Source organism: Schistocerca gregaria, chromosome 9 (assembly GCF_023897955.1).
Source record: "Schistocerca gregaria isolate iqSchGreg1 chromosome 9, iqSchGreg1.2, whole genome shotgun sequence".
Taxonomy (NCBI): domain Eukaryota; kingdom Metazoa; phylum Arthropoda; class Insecta; order Orthoptera; family Acrididae; genus Schistocerca; species Schistocerca gregaria.
The window spans coordinates 221,043,014-221,059,168 of record NC_064928.1 but is presented as its reverse complement, the minus strand read 5'-3'; the positions used below and the strand labels follow the sequence as shown (position 1 = coordinate 221,059,168).

Below are 16,155 nucleotides of genomic sequence, written 5' to 3'. Positions count from 1 at the left end.
TCCGGTACGGAGATAAAAAATCCCGAATTTGAGCAATATTTTCGGTCTTCACCTTGTCGTGCGGCCTTTACCGGTCATTGTCTCCCATCACTACTGGACACACGCCACGTGAGTAACACCCTGCTCTTTTTATTTACTGGAACGATATGCGCACTCCGTCACGCCGAATGAATTGTCGACTGGACGTGAAATGGACACGTGCCTGCCCTCCGCTAGAACCTGTCTCTGGGACAAGTGTGGAGGAAGTGACGTTATCGCGGCAGTCGGTACACGGACCTGTCGTCCTCTTTTCCGGGACGTCTTAAATCAAGCACACAATAGGTACCGCTGCCTACACTGTAAATACCCGCAGGACAGCAGTAACTTTTTGTCCCGCCGCGGGCGTTTTGTCTCACTTTTTTTCTGCCGCTAATTTCTTTGCCTTCCTGCGCAATCCTTGCTGATTAGCCAGGTGCGTTCCCGACGCCAGTTTCCCGCGTTCCGGGGTCTACCGGTGCCCCGTGCTAGTGGGTGGGGGCGTCCAACAGGTGAGACCACCTCGCCAATCGCGAGCAGTTTCCCGAGTCCAGGAGTCTGACCCCCTGATTAGATAGGCCTCGGCATATCGCTGATGTTTTATAAACGGAGGCGCACGACATTCCCACTGTTGTAGAGACTGAGCGTTGGCTGGCTGAGTATCACAGGTAAGCCAGGCGCTGTTATCTCACTTTCGTTGCAATAATTATTACAAGTAAAATTTTTTTGGAAGAAATATGGTTAACTGTTTTGTGAAATGGTTTGTCTAAAAGCAATAAATAAACTAGATTTGAAAAACCATTTGAGGAATGTTGGAATGATGCTCGAAGTCGTATATAGCAAACGAGACGCATCAAATATTTCTCTAGTCCACATTGAAGAGCCAAACAAACTGGTACACTTATGTAATATCGTGTATGGCCCCCGCGAGCACGCAGAAATTCCGCAACACGACGCCGTATCGACTCGACTAATGTCTGAAGTAGAGCTCGATGGAATTGACACCATAAAGCTTGCAGGGCTGTCCATAAATCCGTAACAGTACAATGGTGTGTAGATCTCTTCTGAACAGATATGCTCAATTTTCACGTCTGGGGTGTTTGGTGGCCGGCTGAAGTGTTTAAACACTGCCACTATGTAGCAATTCTGGACGTGTGGGGTGTCACATTGTCGTACTGGAATTGCCCAAGTCCGTTGGAATACACAATGGACACGAATGAATGCTGGAATTCAAACAGGATGGTTACGTACTTCTCACCTGTCGGAGTAGTGTATCACTGCAACTGCACACGCCCCACACCTTGACAGAGCCTCCACCAGCTTCAACAGTCCCCTGCTGACATGCAGGGTCCCTGGATGCGTAAAGTTGTCTCCATACTCGTTCACGTTCACCCGCTCGACTCAATTTGAAACGAGACTCGTCCGACCAGGCAACACGTATCCAGTCATCAACAGTCTAATGTCGGTGTCGACTGGCCAAAGCGAGGTGTAAGGCTTTCTGTGGTGCAGTCATCGAGGGTACACGAATGAGCCTTCAGCTCCGAAAGGCCATATGGAAGATGTTTCATGGAATCGTTCGCTCGCTGACACTTGTTGATGGCCCAGGGTTCATGGGGTTGTCTCCATACCCGTACACGTCCATGCGCTCGATACAATTTGAAACCGTAGTCGTGCGACTAGACAACATGTTTCCAGTCATCAACAGTCCAATGTTGGTGTTAACGGGCCCAGGCGAGGCCTGAAGCTTTGTGTCATGCAGTCATCAAGAGTACACGAGTGCGTCTTGGTCTCCGAAAGACCATATCGATGATGTCTGGTTGAATGATTCGCACGATGACACTTGCTGAGAGCCCAGCATTGAAGAGTGCAGTAATTTGCGGAAGAGCTGCACTTCCGTCACGTTGAAGCATTCTCTTCAGTCGTCGTTGGTCCGCTCTAGCACAGTCTTTTTCCGTCTCCAGCGATGTCGGAGATTTGATGTTTTACCGGATTCCTGATATTCACGGTACACTCGTGAAATGGTCGGACGGGAAAATCCCCACTTCTTTCTACCTCGAGATGCTGCGGCCCATCGCCCGTGGGCTGCGCTTAACACCACGTTCAAAGTCACTTAAATCTCAATATCTTGCCATTGTAGCAGCAGTAACTGATCTAACAACTGCTCCAAACACTTTTTGTCTCAAATATGCGTTGCCGATCGCAGCGCCGTACTCTGTCCGTTTACATATCTCTGTATTTGAGTACGCGTGCCTATACCAGTTTCTTTGGCTTCAAATGGCTCAAATGGCTCTGAGCACTATGCGACTTCACATCTGAGGACATCAGTCCCCTAGAACTTAGAACTACTAAAATCTAACTAACCTCACACACACACAGGCGCGCGCGCGCACGCACACACATCCATGCCCGAAGCAGGATTCGAAGTTGCGGCCGTAGCGGTCGCGCGGTTCCAGACTGAAGTGCCTAGAACCGCTCGGCCACACAGGCCGGCGTTTCTTTGGTGCTTCCGTGTATTTTGTCTATTACTTCTAGACGAAACATTTCACAAAACTTCTGAACACCTTTTTTTAGTTTTTTATTTTCAAGTTTTGTTCAGAAAGCATGAAAAAATATAGTCTAAGACCAAAAAATCGACAAATGAATTATCCGAACAGGGCAATAAATCAGAGCATTTGATGTACGAAGTCTGCATTAAAGTTTGCGTGAAGCTCTAAAAAGCTTTTATACAGGGTGAGAAGTATTTAAAGCGACAAACTCTGGGAGGTTGTAGAGGACATCAAAACAAATATTTTTCCCTAATGCCATTTTTTCCTATGAGGAGTATTTAAGCCGGTAGAGGAAGATTTCTCTCGCAGCAAATTAATTAAACGAACAAACACTTTTATAATTTTTTTATGACCACGAGGCAACACATTAGCACAACCCAATTTTAATTACAGTAAATTTTCAAAAATGACTCCATTGACGTGGAAACAAAGGTTACACCGTCGTGTCATGTTCTGTCTGACACGGGCAAAAACATCAGGAGTACGCTGAATTGTTCCTTCTGCTGCTACTATCGGAGCAACCAGATACTCTTCTGATGAAACAGGAGTTGGGTAAACACGGTTGCGCATATCTCCCCACACAATGAAGTCCAGAGGGGACATATCTGGGGATCGAGCAGGCCATGGTACAGAACCACCTCTGCCAATCCACGTTTCTGGGAACCGTCGGTCCAGGAATCGACGCACACGACGACTGAAATGTGCCGGCGTCCCGTCATGTTGGAACCACATGCGTTGTCTTGTAGGGAGCGGGACGTCTTCCAGCAATTCTGGCAATGCTCTGGCGAAAAAATGGTAATAGTGCCTGCCATTTAATGGCGTTGGTACCAGATACGGCCCAATTAAACAGTCCCCAACATCACCGACCCACCCATTAACGAAGAACCGCACTTGATGAGCGCTAGTAACTGTGGCATGGGGGTTATCCTCACACTAAACATGCGAATTGTGCATGTTGAAGACTCCATCAGGCCTGAACGTTGCTTCATCGGTAAACAACACAGAGCATGGAAATCTAGGATGCATTTCACACTGTTCCAGGTACCACTGCGAAAACTGTGCTCTGGGTGGATAATCAACTGGTTCCAGGTTGTGGACACGCTGTAAGTGAAATGGACGTAACAACTGCTCTCGAAGGGCTGTTCTTACATTAGTCTGATTCGTCTCCATGTTACGTGCAATTTTACGAATGTTGGTTGAAGACACCCGCTCCACATGCTGCAAGACAGCTTCCTCAAATTGCAGCGTTCTTACCGTGCGACGGCGTCCCTTCCCAAGTAATCTGCAAAATGACCCGGTATCACGCAGACGTTGGTACACAACAGCAAAGGTCGTATGATGCGGGATACGGCGATTAGGATGTTGTTGCTGATAAACCCGCTGTGCAGCTCGTCCGTTGTGGTGTGCTACGTAGTACGCACCAACCATTCAGTGTACTCACTCCAGGTGTATCGCTCCATTAGTAAACAGAGACAATGCACTGCTACACCGGTAGACAGCAGTTGTCTACAACTGAAGATGGTAATACGACCTCTAACAACTGAAGAGCGTAATAAGGCCTCCACCGGTTTAAATAATCCTCATAGGAAAAAAGACATTAGGAAAAAATATTTGTTTTGATGTTCCCTACAACCTCCCAGAGTTTGTCGGTTTAAAAACTTTTCACCCAGTAGAAACATAACTTCGCCTGGCAACTTGTGAAGAGCTTTTGGATCGCCAAATCAGAAAGAGATGTTCCTTAAGAGAATCATAACTCAATCAGTGTGTGAGAACTTCTGAGGGTCCAAACTGCTAAAGTCATCGGTCCCTTGATTTACAGACTACTTAAACTAACTTATGCTAACACACACACACACACACACACACACACACACACACACACACACACACACACACACACACACACAAACACACACATCCATGCCCGAGGGAAGACTCGAACCTTCAGCGGGAGGGCCCGCGCAATAGAATCATAAGTGGTTGCGTCTACGCTTATGATGTTGAGAACAAGATTCAGTCTTCATGATGGGTCGGGAAAGGTACTCCAAAACAAAAAATAAATAAATCTCTACAGATCAGGTCAAATGTCAAAGCCTTGCAAAGGCTTTCATCATGAACTGATGCCATACGGACAAACAGTTAATCGATGGTGCTATCGCCAGCCGGAGTGGCCGAGCGGTTCTAGGCGCTACAGTCTGGAACGGCGTGACCGCTACGATCGCAGTTTCTGCCTCGGGCATGGATGTGTGTGATGTCCTTAGGTTAGTTAGGTTTACGTATTTCTAAGTTCTAGGGGACTGATGACCTCAGCAGTTAAGACGCATAGTGCTCAGAGCCATTTGAACCATTTGATGGTGCTATCGGGACTTGCAACTCCTGCAAGAAAATGTGCGGACGAAACGGCCTGAAAATGTGACGAGACAATTCATGGCGCTTGCATCACGATAACGCACCCACCTGTTGGTGCGTGACTACTGCATAAAAATGAAATGACTGTGCTGCCTCGTCTTCCGTAGTTTGCGGAGCTTGTCTTGCGGACTACTTCTTATTTGCAAAGCTGAAAACACCGTTGAAAGGACGAAGATTTGCAATGATAGACGAAATAAAAGAAAATTCGCAGTCGGCGCTTTTCGCTATGCAGCAACAGACGAACCAAAACCGCTTCCGCGAGTGTAAATGGCGCTGGGAGTGCTGTGTCAGTTGTGGAGGAGTATATTTCGAAGGAGCCCATGCACAATAAGGAAAAGGTAAGCGTGGACAAATCTTGAAGACAAAGTTCCAGAATTTTTTGAACAGACATATTACATGTACAGATAAACAGATTATTTGAATTTCAGAAGAAGTGAATAATTTATTAAAGAGAAAGACATCACAAACTGATAAAGTGAATAAAGCGTTGAGCCATCTCTGGCCCTTATATAATAAGTTATTAGGCTTGGCATTGCTCGATAGACTTTTTGGGAGTCCTCCAGAGAGTTACCGTGACACATTCGGACCAACCAGCGCCACTGGATTGTCAGAATTCTGAGCTGCTTGGAGGGCCTTGCCCACATGGCACCAAATGTTCCCAATTGGGGAGAGATCCGGCGACCTTTCTGGCCAAGACAGGGTTTGGCAAGCTCGAAGACAAACTGTAGCAACTGACAGAAAAGGTTTCCACAATTAGCAACCAAAGGAGAGCTGGTATGAAAAGAAATGGCGCCCCAAACCATCAGTTTTGGTTGTCGGGGCATATGGCGAGCTACCGTCAGGTTGGTATCCCACCACTGTACAAGACGTCACCAGACACGTCTTCTCTGGACACCGGGGCTCATCCCTGATGACAATTCTATTCTAGTCAATAAAATTCCAGGCCGAAGACGTGTCTGGCGACGCCCCGGACAGCAGTGGGACACCAAACTGGGCTGATGGTCTATGGCGCTATCTCTGTTCACAGCAACACTCCTTTGGTTCTCGTCCGCGACACCCTTACAGCACGGCGGTACGCCGGCGATATTTCACTCCCCGTTTTGTTGCTCTTCATGGCAAGCTACGCTGGGCTTACCTTTCACTAACATAATGCTGTTATGCACAGCGTTTCTGTTGCTTCTCTTTCTGCTTGCCAAACCCTATCGTGGCCAACAAGGTCCCTGCATTTCACCCCAATTCAAAACTCCTGGCGCATTATGGGTAGTGCCCTCAAACCATCCGGGGATCTTCACGATCTAACTCGCCAGTTGCACCGAATTTGGTGCGATATCCCTCAGCCAAATAACTGGTCCAATAGACGCCAGAGGTAGACCAACTTGGTCACTTTGTAAAGCCGTATCTTTTGAATAAATCATCCAATTTTTCTCAGATTACAATTTACGGTTTGTCTGCACATGTACACCATATCTACCGATTTCTACATCTACATGGATACCGTGCAAATCACATTTAAGTGCCTTGCAGAGGGTTCATCGATCCACCTTCACAATTCTCTATTCTTCCAATCTCGAGCAAAAAAAAAAAAAAAAAAAAAAAGCTTCAAATGGCTCTGAGCACTATGGGACATAACTGCTGAGGTCATGTCCCCCTAGAACTTAGAACTACTTAAACCTAACCAAGCACATCACACACATCCATGCCCGAGGCAGGATTCGAACCTACGACCGTAGCTTTTGCGCGGTTCCAGACTGTAGCGCCTAGAACCGATCGGCCACCCCGGCCGGCAATCTCGTACAGCGCACGGAAAGAATGAACACCTATATCTTTGCGTACGAGCTCTGATTTCCCATATTTTATCTTGGTGATCGTGCATCCCTATGCAGATCGGTGTCAACAAAATATTTTCGCATTCGGAGGAGAAAGTTGGTGATTGTAATTTCGTGAGAAGATTCCGTCGCAACGAAAAACGCCTTTCTTTTAATGATTTCCAACCCAAATCCTGTATCATTTCTGCGACACTATCTCTCATATTTCGCGATAATACAAAACGTGCTGCCTTTCTTTGAACTTTTTCGATGTACTCCGTCAGTCCTATTTGGTAAGCATCCCACGCCGCGCAGAAGTATTCTAAAAAAGGAGGGACAAGCGTAGTGTAGGCAGTCTCCTTAGTATGTCTGTTACATTTTCTAAGTGTCCTGCCAATAAAACGCAGTCTTTGGTTAGCCTTCCCCACAACATTTTCCGTGTGTTCCTTCCAATTTAAGTTGTCCGTAATTGTAATACCTAGGTATTTAGTTGAATTTACGGCTTTTAGATTAGACTGATTTATTGTGTAACCCAAGTTTAGCGAGTTCCTTTTAGCACTCAAGTGGATGACGTCACACTTTTCGTTATTTTGGGCCAACTACCACTTTTCGCACCATTCGCATATTTCTTCTAAATCGTTTTGAATTTCATTCGGATAATTCCTTCAGGGCGTGTCGTATTTTATTTTTAGTTTTTTAATTTTTTGTTTTGTGGTGCATATTTAAATATAGGTCGGTATTATGTTATTATGAAGAGTATATAGATCAAAAGGTACAATGGAAGTTTCAGTTTTTTCTGTAACTGGATATTTATTTTAGTTTTCGACGTGACAGAAAGAATTCCATTGTGAGTTCTTATATGCAAAATACTAAGCACCTCTACTAAGCACCTGATGTGATAAACTTTCTGACACTCCATTTACAGAGGTAGAAGCAGCTATTACTGAAATATTCCTATTTTTCCTCAAATCACTAATTAAGTTTGTCTTAATAACCATGATTACTTTCAAGCAGTTAAATTATTTTTGTAAAACTAAACGTCGGTCTGGTCAATTTGATACTCCTTTTGTTCTTTTTCTACTCGTCGTTAGGCTATAAAAGTTCATTGAAGAATTTTCCTCTAATCACTAATTACTCTTCATTGCCCTCATTGACTATATTTTTTTACGAGCCTAAAACTCGCGCTGGTCATTTTTACACCCCATTTGTCCATTTACGGCTCCTCATTTGGCTGTGAAAATTCGGAGAAAAATCCATTGTATAATTTCCCCTCAAATAACTAATTATGTTTTTCTTTATTACCCTGATTATTGACTACTTTCTAGCAATTAAATATTTTTTTTGCAAAACTATATAAACCCAGTTCTAACCAAAGAAGGAAAAGCAGAAAGGTGGAAGGAGTATATAGAGGGTCTAAACATGGGCGATGTACTTGAGGGCAATATTATGGAAATGGAGGAGGATGTGGATGAGGATGAGATGGGAGATACAATACTGTGTGAAGAGTTTGACAGAGCACTGAAAGACCTGAGGCGAAACAAGGCCCCCGGAGTAGACAACATTCCGTTGGAACTACTGACAGCCTTGGGGGAGCCAGTCCTGACAAAACTCTACCCTCTGGTGAGCAAGGTGTATGAAACAGGCGAAATACCCTCAGACTTCAAGAAGAACATAATAATACCAATCCCAAAGAAAACAGGTGTTGACAGATGTGAAAATTACAGAACAATCAGTCTAATAAGCCATGGCTGCAAAATACTAACACGAATTCTTTACGGATGAATGGAAAAAGTAGTAGAAGCCGACCTCGGGGAAGATCAGTTTGGATTCTGTAGAAATACTGGAACACGTGAGGCAATACTGACCTTATGACTTATCTTAAAAGAAAGATTAAGGAAAGGCAAACCTACGTTTCTACCATTTTTAGACTTAGAGAAAGCTTTAGACAATGTTGACTGGAATACTCTCTTTCAAATTCTAAAGGTGGCAGGGGTAAAATACAGGGAGCGAAAGGCTATTTACAATTTGTACAGAAACCAGATGGCAGTTATAAGAGTCGAGGAACATGAAAGGGAAGCAGTGGTTGGGAAGGGAGTGAGACAGGGTTGTAGCCTCTCCCCGATGTTATTCAATCTGTATATTGAGCAAGCAGTAAAGGAAACAAAAGAAAAATTTGGAGTAGGTATTAAAATCCATGGAGAAGAAATAAAAACTTTGAGGTTCGCCGATGGCATTGTAATTCTGTCAGAGACAGCAAAGGACTTGGAAGAGCAGTTGAATGGAATGGATAGTGTCTTGAAAGGAGGGTATAAGATGAACATCAACAAAAGCAAAACGAGGATAATGGAATGCAGTCAAATTAAGTCGGGTGATGCTGAGGGAATTAGATTAGGAAATGAGACACTTCATGTAGTAAAGGAGTTTTGCTATTTGGGGAGCAAAATAACTGATGATGGTCGAAGTAGAGAGGATATAAAATGTAGCCTGGCAATGGCAAGGAAAGCGTTTCTGAAGAAGAGAAATTTGTTAACATCGAGTATAGATTTAAGTGTCAGGAAGTCGTTTCTGAAAGTATTTGTATGGAGTGTAGACATGTATGGAAGTGAAACATGGACAATAAATAGTTTGGACAAGAAGAGAATAGAAGCTTTCGAAATGTTGTGCTACAGAAGAATGCTGAAGATTAGATGGGTAGATCACATAACTAACGAGGAGGTATTGAATAGGATTGGGGAGAAGAGAAGTTTGTGGCACAACTTGACGAGAAGAAGGGGTCGGTTGGTAGGACATGTTCTGAGGCATCAAGGGATCACCATTGGAGGGCAGCGTTGAGGGTAAAAATTGTTATTAATAGGTGTTGGAGTCTCCTACTGCGTGACTCGTGAACTACATACCTGTTTTCTTCAGCACAGTATCGTATAGCCCAAAATGTGTTGGCACGAATGTGTCATTTTTAACTTTCCTGAGTTTGATGAAATTGTTAGTCAGTCTATGAAGGAAGGTGTCAGAGATATAGATCAAGAAATAAACATAAAAGACAATGATTTTACATTAGCCAGTGATCGCAGTCCTGCTATCGAAAAAGAGTATCATTCAGGGGAAGAACTTCGGGAAAGCAGTAATGGAGGTCAGTCTGTTTCTTCAATGAAATATTTGAAGTGTCTGTTAAATTTGAATGTGTTCTGAATGGTGATAAAATGTAGTTCCTAGCAATGAATGTAAATTTGACAGACTTTCGTTTTGTACCTTTTGGTTGTAATTTTTATGTGCTAATTTAAACCCTGGAATTTAGTTTTATTTGGAAATTTATTTGCTACAGAGGTTGCATAATTTTTCACAATGTAAAATTCAGTACTCTAACAGTATTTATCTGTACTATTTAAAAGAACCACACAAAATTATGTGCTTACGTGTGATAAATAGTATAATTCTGCGGGCTTTGTTTAGTGCAATAAAATTAACTAGAAGCATTTATGAAACACTTAAATAATTGTAAAAATAAATATTATATAGCATAAATTAGAAATTTCAAATGATTTTTGCCTTAAATCTTGGTTCAAACATAGGGGTTCCAGGGACTGCACCTTGTGGTATACATTACAGAAAAGTCGCCTTGTGAGTTAAGGGTTAATGTATCTGTAGCACCGCAAGGTTTCTAGATACCAGCAGTACTGATGTGTAATTGATCAGTTGGACTGAAAGACTATGTGAAATGATGCATATAGACCTATTAAGTCTCTGGACAAATCAAGGAGTGGGGGACTGCATTTGGCAATGTAACAATGAAGTGCTATGTAATAGAAAACTGTTGTTCAGAAACTCTGTGGTCTACTGGCTGTGCCATGGGATTGAAATTGGAAAATCATAGTATAGTACTCAGTGCAAAATTGGACTGTAATCTAAGAAGAGGAAATACTCAGTTTAGTCACAAATGACAGGTGTGGAGCCTGAATCTCAAAGAAATTTGATGAGTACTGAGCGTGCTACTAAATGAATATATTTAATAATGTTCAGTTAGTATTTCACAGGAATGTAAATGTAACCATGCCAACCCTGGCCCCTCCCCAACTTCTAAAAAAATGAAACCAACCTAGTTAAGACATAGTTCTTTAGAATAGCTAGATTATTAAATTAGGACAAAAAAATATGAGAGAAAAAATATCAAAATAAAACAAGCATAACACTAATGATTATACAGGTATATGTCAGACTTATAACTGACTGTCTTCAAAGATGGAACATTGTTGTCAAATGTATACAATGTTATGTTGATTATAAATAATCACTCATTCTTACAGCACATAGTTAACTTGTTCAATATTAGAAAGTCTTCATGCAGATTTTAAGCTAGCAGTAACAGTTGAACAGCAATTACTAAATATAAATGAAGAGGCATCAACGTTTTTCAGAATAATAGCACAAATTGTTTACAACTGTTAAACAATACTTGGCTATTAATTCCACTTTCTAACTGCAGCCCCTCCTTGTTTACCTTAACTTGTTACTTATGCATCCTGGTATGATGTGTAGAACATGATAAGTAAATAAACAAGGGAAGGAGGGGGGAAGAAGATTGAGGCAGAAGTTTTACCAGCAAGCAAAAAATCATACAGTTTCCTATTTCTTAGTTTGGATGCTTCTTTTCAAGATATGTAGTGCATGAAAAGAAAACCATGAGAGGAAAAAATAATACATTGGTGCATATTTAAAACTACAAAATGGAATCAATTTAACAAATGAGAACTACTCTACACAGGAAACAAACAACACATAAACAATGGCTCTGCTGAAAGAGACCAGTTTAGTGTTGAGTCAGGCAAAAAATGTGAGCTCAGTAATAAAGTGAAAGTGATGTTTTACAGCTTACATGTAAATCACCTGAAGTAACAAGTTCTGACACACATACCTCATAGTCCGTGTATTTATCAACCTTTGCAGTAGGTTGTTGTGCCATACCAAGGGCTATCTGATCCAAATGATCACCCTGAGTGATTATTTCTGGCCTATCCAACCAGTTAGTAATTTTTTGACTTCTAAATGGACATCCTATACCTTTGTACAGCCTGCAAAATGTGGCTCAATTAGTCTGATGTACAAATAATGAAGTCCATATAACAAAGAAGTCCATACAATTTTCAGGTCTCACATGATGCATTCTTTATAAGTAAGAACACATCACAGAGTAATATAAACATAATTCATCATTAGCAGATACATGTACACAATTGTAACATAAAAATCCACATGTGTAAGAACAGTGTTTATCAAACACTCCTTCTAGGAAGCTCAAATATTATTTGATCAGAGATATTGCTTGGAACCAGTTTTGATTTTAGGTAAGTAAAAGAATGCAGAATGATAGTAGGTCCACTTTTGTTCTTATTATACAAACTGATCTGCTATGTGTAGAAACATGGAAAAATAAAGATAGTTCTTAATATCAAGTATCTTCATCTCAATATTGACAGTTTTTGCACAATAGTTTTTAACTGATACTCCCACTCCTATCAATATTTTATAGGAGATACTTTAATGAATAATCCTAGTAATGATTTATTACTGTTTGATTATTTACCTCAAATTTTGCTTCTTTGATTCAGTTCCAACACATTCAACAAATTAACATGCGAGCACCAACAGGCCTACAATTGAATGAGTGGTAAGCATCCACGTGACACAGTGAGTGTACAAAAGCATCTGCCAAGTTTTGTCACAGTTTGTTCACTTGGAATCCCCTAGTGTTCTGAGTATGAAATATTTATTTTAGTATTGTTGCCCCCCCCCCCCCCCCCCAAAAAAAAATCGTTAAGCACAAGAGTTACTGCTGGAGGAAGTTGGCACCACATCCACACACAAATCATCTAATTCCCATAAATTCTGGGGATGAGGGCAATGAGGCTCTGGCACCATGTGCAATCACATTCCAGATGTGTTTGATCAGATTCAAATATGGTGAGTTGGTGGAGTTGGAGAGGGGGGGGGGGGGGGCAGCACATCAGCATCAACTGGAACTCACCACTGTAGTCTTTGAGTCATTCCATCACACTACTGTCCCTGTGATATGGTGCATTAACTTGTTGAAAAATGCCACTGGTGTTGGGATACTTGATTGTAATGAAGGGGTGTACATGTCTGCAACCAGTGTACAACACTCCTTGGCCATACGCTGCCTTACATGAACTCCACTGGACTCACGGATAACCACACGGATGTTCCCCAGAGCATAACGGAGCCATTACCAGCTAATTTCCATCATGCAGTACAGGTGTCGAGGAGCTGTTCCTCTGGAAGATGGCAAATTTGTGCCCTCCCATCAGCATGATGAATAATGTAACAGGATTCATCAGATTGTGCAACACTCTACCATTGTGCAAACGTCCAGTGCCAGGACAGCACAAGCAAAATATGTCTGCTTGTGTCTGTGTATGTGCGGATGGATATGTGTGCGTGTGTGTGTGTGTGTGTGCTCGAGTGTACACCTTTCCTTTTTTTCTCCCTAAGGGAAGTCTTTCCGCTCCCGGGATTGGAATGACTCCTTACCCTCTCCCTTAAAACCCACATCCTTTCGTCTTTCCCTCTCCTTCCTGAAGAAGCAACCATCGGTTGCGAAAGCTAGTAATTCTCTGTGTGTGTTTGTGTGTTTTGTTCTTGTGCCTGTCTGCCGGCATTTTCCCGCTTGGTAAGTCTTGGAATCTTTGTTTTTAATATATTTTTCCCATGTGGAAGTTTCTTTCTATTTTATTTACATACTTATTTCATTTATATATATATAATTTTTTTCTGAGCTCTTCAGTCCTCTTAATCTGTTTTTGTACTCAGGATGCCTCACATTGTAAAGCACTTTATCAGATTTATACATTTCTGATAATTTAGTAGTTGTGGGACAGAAAATGTAATTATTACTTTGATCTACAATAAAAATAGTTTTTAATGCACATGAAGTGTATTGAACATTTATTTACTTTCAGATATTGTCCTTTAGTGCTTTATAAATAGCTTCACAGGTTTCAGGTATTATTTTAGTTAATGTGCACTGTGGTATTTGCGTACTGTACTGCAAGCTAGAGTAACTCTCTCCTAAAGCAAGAAATCGGAGTGTTACTACGAGCCTGTCTTCTGCAGATATAGCACTTCTTAAGTGAGTATCGTGCTTTGTGATATGACGAGACACTTTACTGGGCAAGTACTGAAATGTATGCTCTTCCATCCTTAAGTAATTTATGTAAGACTTGACATCCTCCACTTTGAGCTCATGTAACAAATTTTGCTGAACACTTTTATCATCTCGTAAAACTCGTGGCTTCACCCAACTACGTATTTTTTTTCCCTCCCCCTTGCTTCTCTTCCAAATGCACACACAGTGCAGTTGCTTTACATGCAACTGCTGCGCATAATAAGTTGTTGTTGTCAGCCACCTTGAACTTTGATGAAAAATATGATGGTGTGTAATACCCCTTTATATCTTTGTCAAAGAAATATGATAGTGTAATACCAGCCTAACTAACATCCTGAATCCTTCTGCATGCCTCCTGCACCAGAATTCCTACAGGGGTGACTCTGCAACAAATAGCATCTATTTCAATGTAACAAGTGTATTCAGTGATAAATTGTTGGCTTTGACAGTGGAGTTGTGATCTTTTTGAACAACTTAGACAGAATGTTGACTTCATGGGCTCACATAATGTTTTCTTCCACCCTGACCAAAAATGGTTCAAATTACTCTGAGCACAATGGGACTTCACTTCTGAGGTCATCAGTACCCAAGAACTTAGAACTACTTAAACCTAACTAACCTAAGGACATCACACACACCCATGCCAGGATTCGAATCGACCATAGGGGTCGTGTGGTTCTGGACTGAAGCACCTAGAACCACTTGGCCACCACCCTGACCAACCTATGGTTGGTGTGAAACATGATAGTGCTGTTCTACTGCATGTTAATGTCAACAGAAACAATATTGGACATGTGTATGAATAATGTGTGGTGTATTTCGACCTCCTTGGTGATCACATCAACAATAGAATATCTGGACAACCAGTTCATGTCTCTGTGATGACATCTCATGTGCTTTTACAGGTGCATCTGTGTCAGGAATGATCAAGACAAATCTGTTCATAATTTAGTGCAAAGCGCAGCTGGTTACACAATGTGAGAAGGCTCTCAGTTTTCCACCTGTGCCATGCTCAGTCTGTGGGATCTTGTCCACCATCAACCTTATACCAAATGTCCAGCACATCCCCAACAGGACTTCTGTGGAGCACATATACAATAAGGTTCTCAACTTAAACTGCCAACCTTCAAACTAAACACTAACCAACAGGGTTCACAGCCATTGAATTCGTTCTATACAGTGCTGGAATCGGCAAGGATATGTCCGAATTTGTGGCCCTAGTAAGCGGCATAGGTGATTACATCCACAAAATTAGTGAAATTGGAATAACTCCACTTGCAGCATTTTCATGTCTGCTTATTAATAATTTTTCTTCTTAGTAATTATCCTACTGTTATGTGTACTGTACATATATGGCATGTATTGAAATGCTTGAAAAGCTGAATTAGAGTTTGATCCACCAAAATTAATTACACAGTAATTTGCTTTCAGTGTACTGAGTCCAACAATATAACCAGTTTTCACTTAAGGCATATTAATCAGAAATTATTGGTAATGGAACTTTGTACTACCATAAAATTTTGCCTACATCATATGAGCTAAAAACATATTTGCAAAAGGAGTAAGACCATTCATTATAAAAACTGGCAACCCAACTTCACAGTATTATATTTAATTTTGCATGAAAGTAATTAACATTTGAGATAATTAACACTGAAAATACCATATTGTTATAATTTCTATTACTGATTTTATCTTCTGGCTTGTTAGATTTCGGAGTTTAACAACACACTTTTGGTGTCCTATCTTACTAATTAATTAAGACACTAATTAAGATTTTAAATAATTTATCATTATGTAAACTAATTAATATGGCACCAGAACCCAGGAGTTAGGTAATCTCACTGCAGAGGCATAAAGCGATTCCATAAACTTTTCTTAATTTATAGAAAAAATTTATCAATACCTTTAGCACATCCTGAATAACAATATTGTAAGTAGCTATTTATGAAATGACTGAATAATATCTAAAACAACAATTTATTCATATGCCAGCTTATAAACAGTTGAACGTCACTCAAAGAGAGAGTTCACCACAAAATCCTGATCATGTTAACACACATGTAACACCTATGCTCTCAGTTTTTGCTCTCACTACAGCTATGTGCATATTGTTTATGAAAATACGTGTAATACTCATAAAATATCATAAATATGGATGCCTAAAACTTTCGGGTGATTTCTGTAACTCAAATCTACAGACAAA

General features: G+C 41.3%; 1 protein-coding gene across 1 annotated transcript in view; it reads left to right on the top strand.

Annotated features, from left to right (window-relative positions):
• The first annotated feature begins 454 nt into the window (after positions 1-454).
• The window catches only part of LOC126292017 (peroxidase-like), a 176,853-nt gene continuing 161,152 nt past the window's right edge, over positions 455-16,155 (top strand). Inside the window, exon 1 of the mRNA XM_049985809.1 lies at positions 455-683. The gene's annotated coding sequence lies outside the window, so the exon portion shown is untranslated. The remainder of the gene's footprint in view (positions 684-16,155) is intronic.